This window comes from Palaemon carinicauda, unplaced genomic scaffold (assembly GCF_036898095.1).
Source record: "Palaemon carinicauda isolate YSFRI2023 unplaced genomic scaffold, ASM3689809v2 scaffold190, whole genome shotgun sequence".
NCBI lineage: Eukaryota > Metazoa > Arthropoda > Malacostraca > Decapoda > Palaemonidae > Palaemon > Palaemon carinicauda.
Genome location: NW_027169480.1, coordinates 47,501 through 56,353, shown reverse-complemented (window position 1 = coordinate 56,353; position 8,853 = coordinate 47,501). Strand labels below are relative to the sequence as shown.

General features: G+C 34.7%; 1 long non-coding RNA gene across 1 annotated transcript; it reads right to left on the bottom strand.

Annotated features, from left to right (window-relative positions):
• Nucleotides 1-580: 580 nt before the first annotated feature.
• On the bottom strand, nt 581-1,469 carry LOC137635880 (uncharacterized). Its single transcript, XR_011042815.1, has 3 exons — nt 1,092-1,469; nt 859-917; nt 581-747 (listed from the first exon to the last, which is right to left on the bottom strand). It is a non-coding gene; the product is annotated as an uncharacterized lncRNA (long non-coding RNA).
• Nucleotides 1,470-8,853: the final 7,384 nt, after the last annotated feature.

The window sequence follows — 8,853 nt, the reverse complement described above, 5'->3', positions numbered from 1 at the left end:
TCTAGCTCTGACAGCTTGTTTCTATAATTAACAAGAAGACCTTTAATAGCTAACTTTTCTTCTTGTGTAAGGGCAGAATAGGTGTCAGACCTATTGAATTGTTCGGTGACTTTTCTCCGAATGACTTTTCGTTGTCCAATCAGTACCTGTAAGTTAGCCATTATAACAAACGTATAACAAATGCAAAATAATAAAATGTTAACTTTCTGAAAAGGAAAAATATATTTATTTAAATGAAATGTTAATATCCTGGAAAGGAAAATGTCAAAGTCCTGCAAATAGAAATATGAGACTACTGGGAGCCCCGGTCGTGGTCAATTCTCTGCTGGATCATCTGCAACATCATTAAGCACCTTTCATTGTGTTGCCCCACGTTGGGCGCCATAAGCAGAACACCATAAAAATCTGTGATTTGAAATAAAGGTTGGAAGGAAAAATGTAATTAAATATGATATTTATTACATAAATAAGCCTTTAAAATAACGTAGTAACGGAGTTACAAACAGTTGGTTGGAGAACAAGGCAATTCACGTAGATCGTAGGGCGTTTCCTTCGTTCTGCTTCGCTCGCTGTCTGTAAAGATATATTCAGGAAGATTAGTAGCTAAAAAGCATGGTCATTTATGTAGAAGAATATACCCATCGGAATAATAACCCACTTAAAATTACCTTACAATTGAGCAACTGAGGTTTACATTAGTATCAGGAAGGAAATAAAAGGGCCGATACATCGAAACCGAACACCATCCTGAAATGAACGGTAAACCTAATATAAATTTGCTCGGTCGTAATATGGGAGACAATTCGTCATAAATATAATCACTCGAAACATTAATGTATAATTAGACGATTCTCTTACCCAAGTGTTAACGTGAATTTATGAATAAGCTAGAGTTACTAGTCCGAGAGCTAAATCACCTGAAAGGACAAGAGAATACGATATATAAAACATATTGACCACAAAAAAAAACTATTACGAATCTTCATAAGATTAAAAATGACAGACAGGAAAAACTTTAACAGGCAACACAAGGCAATGAGAGTTCGCAATGATAACCTTAAAAATAAGCCCTATATATTCTTGGTACTCACCATTGTCGAACCATGCACAAAGGCGTTGCAGATGGATTTTGGCAGATGTTCACAAGAGGGTGACGTAGACCAGGGATCCCAATAAAAGCCTTTAGCCTAAGAAAGGCATGTCGGACAAATCAAAAATGTGGAAACCTTTCCAGGTGAGTGAGGTCTCTGTGTCTCTGTCTCTAACACTGTCGGACGGCCGGGCTGCCTGCCTCCTCGTCGGCGTTTTCGCTCGAGTAAAGCATATGGAAGGAGGAGGAGTTAGCAAACTATCCATCTTTAAAGACTGGACGGCAGGAAAGACAGTTTGATGGTACCAAGAGTAGGGCAATTGAAAATACCAAATTCTTAATAATTAATAGTCTTTCCTGTCGCCATGTGAAAATATGAAATGTCTTGTACAACAGGTACCGTCTCAGCAAAAAAAAAAAAAAAAAATAAGATAAAATAAAAAAAATAAACATTCATGGTGGTTAGTTTACGCCCTTCAACATCCCATTAACAATTGTTAGATTCTTTTTGACAATGTTGTTTAAAAATAAATACAATTTAGAACTACTCTGGTAAAATTATAAATCTTGAAAATATGTCAATGTTTGACCAAGATAATATTACAATTTATGAAGTAAAAAGTTCAAGGAGAGGCCTCGATTAGCTCAAAGGTGAGCATGACCTAGTTTTAAATTTATGTCATTTTCTGCCAGAGGAAAACGGACTCTATTTATGTCGCAAAAACGGAAAACAAGTATCTGAAGAATATTCAATATTGCAACCTGCAGTTCAAGAGACATTGGTTCAGAGGTAAACAGTTCACTTGAAAATACGTCGACATTAATCTAAATCAGAATAAGTGGAATATTGGTATCCATGTCATTTGTTGTTTCAGTTGAATATATCTAGCTTTACTAGGGGATAGCCGATAGCAAACAAATGAAAAAAAAAGAGGGCCTTTCCTCTCTACGCTCCTCCCAGTCTAACGAGGGATTCAGCTGAGTTAGGCTGGTATTGCTAGGGTGCCACAGCTGGATCTCCTACTGCTTCTACCTCCGCGGTCACCAAGGCGCCGGAAGAAGCAGCTGGGCCTACTGGAACTTCCCATCACCAAGAGCTTTCTTCACTCCATCCATCTAACGAGATCTTGACCTTCCTCTTGTACTTCTGCCATCAAATGTTGCATTCATCACTTTGTTTAGCAGACAGCCACTTTCCATTCTCTCAGCATGCCCATACCACCTCAACACATTCATATCCACTCTAGCTGCTAAATAATTTTCTAAACCAGTTCTCACTATCATTACTTCTTTCATAACCTTATCTAATCAAGATACACCAGCCACACTCCTCAGTCACGTCATCTCAAACACGTTCAATATCTCTCTCCGTCACTTTCATTCCCAACAACTCCGATCCATACATCACAGTAGGTACAATCACTTTCTCAAACAGAACTCACTTTGCATTCATGCTTAACCCTCTATTCCTTACCACTTAGTTCACTGCCCCCAACAATTTGCATCCTTCATTCATTCTCTGATGTACATATGCTTCCACTCCGCCATTTGCTGCAACAACAGACCATAACTACTTAAACTGATCTACTTTCTCAAGTAACTCTGTATTCAACATGACATTCAGCATCGCACCACTCTCCCTTCTCATGCATCTCATGACCTTACACTTACCCATATTAATTCTTAATTTCCTTCTCTCACATACCCTTCCGAACTCTGTCCATAATCGACCAAGCTTCTCTTCCGAGTCTGAAACCAGTACGTTATCATACACAACAACTGATTTACCTCTCATTCATGATCACTCTCATCTATCAGTTTTAATATTCGACAATGCACTCAAGCATTCACCTCTCACACCACTAGATCAAAAAAAAAATTGAACAACCATGGCGACATCACACATCCCTGTGCCAGCCCCACTCTCACTGGAAACCACTCGCTCACTTCATTTCCTATCGTAACACACACTTTACTACCATTTAGAAACTTTTCACTGCTTGCAACAACCTTTCACCAATTTCATGTAACCTCATCACATTCCACATCACTTCCCTATCGACTTTATCATATGCTTTCTCCAGATCCATAAACTCAACATACACCCTTCCTTTTGCTAAATATTTCTAGCATATATGCCTAACTGTAAAAATCTGATTCATACATCACCTACATCTTCTAAAACCACCCTGTACTTCTTAGATTGAATTCTCTGTTTATTCCTAAATCCTATTAATCAGCACTCTACCATACACTTTTCCAACAACAATCAACAAGCTAATAACCCTTTAATTACAACACGCATGTACATCTCCCTTACCCATATATAGTAGTACAATACACGCACACACCCAGTCTACTGGTACAGTTCACAACATAAAGCACATATTAAATAATCCCTCTCCCCTCTTTTCCTTTAACATCTCAGCTCTCATATCATCCATAACAGGTGCTTTTCCTGCTCTCGTTTCATATAGTGCTCTCCCTTCCTCTCTCGTAATCTCTCTTTCATTCTCATCTCCCATCACTGGCTCCTCAACACCAGCAACAGCGATTATATCTGGCTCCCTATTATCATCAACATTCAGTCAACTTTCAAAATATTCCTCCCACCTTTGCCTGGCCTCCTCTCCTTTTAACATCCTTCCATTTCCATCTTCCACTGTCTCTTCAATTCTCGAACCACCCTTCCTTACTCTCTTCGCTTCTTTCTCTTCATATGAACGACCCAATCCCTGACCTTATCTCCAGCCAGCCGCCCTCTGGTTATGAGGAATATTTGAGGTGTTTCTTCCTGATCAATTTATCCAATAGAAACATTACAGAGATTTTTCTTGATCGAAATAACTAATAGAAAACCACCATTCGAAAAAAAAAACTGTTAAAAAATAGTTGTGTGCTTCTTCAATTGCCTAAACGAGCTAAGGAACAATTCGATAAATATCATAACAAACTCTTATTAGAATATATCATAGTGAATTTTAAAGTTGAAATACTTTAATATTTGATGATTTATATATAACATGTTTAAATTTTTCATAATTAAGGTAATATTCACAATTAAACATAGTTATTGTTGACAAAGACTCAAAAGGAAGTCCATCAATATGAAAGCGTCTACATATATCGATGTATTCAGGTGTTTTTTTCTTAATTTTATTTGGAGAAATGAATCGACAGCCTTTTCAAAGGAAATGTGCAATTATAATACTAACATGATAATGCAACTCGTATTTCTCTCTCTCTCTCTCTCTCTCTCTCTCTCTGTCTCTCTCTCTCTCTCTCTCTCTCTCTCTCTCTCTCTCTCTCACAAGTAATTCATTAAGAAATGATTAATCCATAGAGAAAATATTTCCCATTTTCTCGTTATAACATGTCTTTTCATTAAATCATTCGTTCTTTTCTTCATACAAAGCGAATATCATTCATTTCAGTTAATAGTTTGCCCTCTTTTAATCTGTATATCTTTATTTTTACAATAACATTTTTTTATCTTGGTTTTCAAAATGTATGTGAATGTTAATTGTTACTCAATAACAACTATACACACACACACACACTCACACACACACACACACACACACACACATATATATATATATATATATATATGTGTGTGTGTGTGTGTGTGTGTTATTTGTAATAATACTTTTTTGAAAATCATAGAGAAAATTAAATTACGAATTTTTCTTAATGAAAAAAGTCAAATCAATGTGAAAATTTTTGTCTTTCCTATAATTTCTTCGGTACGAATACATATACTGAGTAATATATCATACATAGAGAGAGAGAGAGAGAGAGAGAGAGAGAGAGAGAGAGAGAGAGAGAGAGAGAGAGAGAGAGAGAGAGAGAGAGAGAGAGAGAGAATTTGTCCTTTGTGTTACTTTTTCTTCAGCTGTCTGTGATGGAATCAGTGTATATGAGAAATAATGATCCATCCGTGGCTCTTCTATTCTGTATTCTGCCCTCCCTAGTGGCATTTAAATCACTGCTGATGTAGTTGAAGGACAGATTTTCTGGAAATTCTAGAGAGACCCATTAATTCCACTCTCATCCCATGCCAATACCATCGGTGAATCCTGAAGCCTCAGCTTGGATCAAAAAGTTCTATTGATTGTTTTATTTTTCGGTTTCTGGCACTCTGACATCAAAGATAGATGACACAGTTATCATTTTCTATAATATGATTTACAAAAGGAAACTGAATTTAAATTATAAAAACAAATAGGTCAGTATAAAGGTTAGAAAGCTTTCAGAACACCTGCTTCTGATATAAATAAAAAATTTCCTTCATTATTGTAGGATGTATTCTGACCAAGAATCTTGCCAAGGACGTACCTGTCATCCCCATCATGAGCCTGTGATATATATTTATTTCTCAAGGACCCACGAGTTGTGATTTTGGTCAACAAATACCTCGCTGGAATAGGTACTATGAGATGGAGTCAAATTACTAAAACAGGAAAAAAATATTCATAATACATAATATCCACTTTCCTTATTTTGCGTTCATCTCATTCATAGTTTCCATCCTCAGTCAGTTTACAAAGATACTTGGTAAAAAATGAATCGTTAGCTATAAATAGTAAAGCAATGAAGTTATTTTAACGGATGACATCACCAGAATTATCAAGAGATTGAAGAAAACAAACTGCGCGATCGATCCTATGCAGTGGCGTTGCTAAGAGTGGGCATGGGTGGGCACGTGCCCACCCATGAGACTCCTGTGCCCACCCGGGCTCCCACCCACTGGCTACGCCTCACTAAGGCATCTCCATTGACGAAAAATATGTTCAAATATGATGAATGTTTTCCACATCAGTAATATCCGTCATGATTTAAAAACTCTGAGAAGTGATAGCAATATATTCATAGTTTAATGAAGTGTTATCAGTTGTACATATGTCTAATTGTAATACGTTTACTTTTTAGAGATAGATATTCATTTTCGTGTTGTGTGATTGTTTTTATATCCGGAATGAAGAAGAAATGCTAGTGATTATTTACGCATGAACCCTTACAATAATAAAATATTTTTCATTCGTGTAATCACACACACACACACACACACACACACATATATATATATATATATGTATGTATGTATATATATATATATATATATATGTATATATATATATATATATATACATATATATATACATATATATATATATGTATATATATATATATATGTATATATATATATATATATATGTATTTATATATATATATATATATATATGTATATATATATATATATATATATACATATATATATACATATATATATATGTATATATATATATATATATATATGTATATATATATATATGTATTTATATATATATATATATATATATGTATTTATATATATATATATATATATATATATAGGTAAACACTGTATATATAGGTAAACACTACAGGATCTGCAATGGTTGCTTAGCAGAATGCACGAAATATCACACGATGTTGAGCTGAAGATAAATAGGAGAAAGACAGAGATGATGAAAACCGAGTATACTATGGAAGATAAAATATCATTGTACGGAGAAAGGATTAACGTGGTAGAATCATTCAAGTATTTAGGAACTATGATCTTCAATACAGGGTCTTTAGAATTAGAGTTTAGTGAAAGATTGAAAATTCGGACAATGGCTAAGCTGAGTAAAATTTTGAAATCAAATCGCCTGAAATTTCATATAAAAATCAGACTATACATCAGTTTCGTGAGATCGTTGTTACTATACAGACTCGAGTTATAAGATAATGAAACCATCTCTAATAGATTCAGTATATTTGAGAACAAAGCCATCAGAAGGAGATTGAGAGTTAAATGGCAGGACTGGATTAGAAAGGAAATTATAAGAGATATTACTCGAGTACCATATGTGGATCAGATCATGATGATTGATAGATGTCGATGGTTTGGGTATGCTCTTTGCACTCTCCGAGAGAGATTAGTTCACCAAACGCTCAGCTAGGCTTCACAAGGCACGATAAGAGTGGGAAGACCCAGGCCTACATGGCTGAGATGATAAATGGAGAGAAATTGAATTAAAAGCTCAAGATAGAGACGACTGGTGAAATCTAACCGAGGCCTTTTGCGTCAATAGGTGTAGGAGGAGAATATATATATATATATATATATATATATATATAGTATATGTGTGTATGTCTGAGTGTTTGTAAAAACATCATCATCATCCTTCCTCATTAGGCCACAACAAAACAAAGGCCTCAGACATGTCCTTCCACTCACGTCTGTTTATGGTCTTCCTATGCCGGTTTATACCAGCAAATTTTCTTAGTTCATACCCATTCTGTTATTCTTAATGTCCATCTATTATATGTTGTTCTCATTATGTGCCCTTCCAATGTTTTTTTTTTTTTTATATTGTTAGAATAACCTTTAATATAGTTTGGTCACGTATCCATGTTGATATTTCTTCTGCACCTAGTGTTAATGTTATTCCCGTCATCCTTTTTTCCATAGCTCTTTGGGTTGTAAATAGCTTTTGTTCTAAGCCTTTAGAAAGGCTACACTTTACTGATGTATATATATATATATATATATATATATGTATATATATATATACACATATATATATATATATATATATATATATGCATATTTACATATGAATATTATATGGACAAATTCTCATATATTCCAGATTCCCAAGTTTTGCTGTGATGCTAAAATGAATTCAGATTAATCAATCAATCCGAAATTTTGTGCCAAGATATGCGAATGCTGAATTTCGCTACATTTATCCATTGTACCATTACCAATATCATTTGTTTCCCTGTTTCATCCTAATCACATTCAATTAAGATATCTTTTTAGGTAATTCTAGTGTGCTTAATCTTTTCAAAATAATTTTCATTTTTTATTAGATTTACTACATTTACTACAGTCAGGTAGCCTTGACTTGGCAAAAGCTGTATAATTAATTAAGAATAACAGTTTAGCTCGAAGAGATGCGTTCTGTTTTTTTTTTTTTTTTTTTTTTTTTTTTTTTTTTTGATGCTTTGTGTGATAAGGTGGAGAAGAGTTCAACAGCTCTTTGTTTTGATACTTCAAAGAAACGTAGGATTTCTAAAAGATTGCATGAGTTTGTTATTGGTGATTTTATTGGAAAGCAATCAGGAAGCACACACTTTGACTTCATTGTTAAGGATTTACCACGAATATACTTTTCTACTCTATTGTACTTCATACGTTGTAAGAAGTGAAAAACCTTTCAGTCACTTAACTCACATAGGACGGAATTCTTATCTTTCGAGAAATTGTGTTGGCTTATTCATATCTAATATGCTCACACTAATGATCTCAAACATAAGCTGTTCTCTGCAAAACGCATGCTGGAAAGACGTTACAAAAGCGTAAACTTTAGACTTGCCGTAAATTTTTAATCCATATGAGAAGACATTTCTGTAGTGTTACCTATGTCGTCAGCTTCTGCAGAGAGAAGCTTCTCTGTTCTGATATCCATTAAGACTACTCTCATCATTGCAGTGAACATTGGTAGATTAAACAATCTTACTGTGTTGTCAACTGAAAGTATGAAAGTTAAAAGACTAGATTTAGAGGAATTTTATAGATAGGTTTACGGAAAATCACATGAATAGGAGAATATTGTAAAAGTGAGTCATGTCGTAGTAGTCTGTAGCTTCATCATCCATCCATCCATATACCAAGGCACTTCCCCCAATTTTGGGGGGTAGCCGACACCGACAATGAAACAAAACAAAAA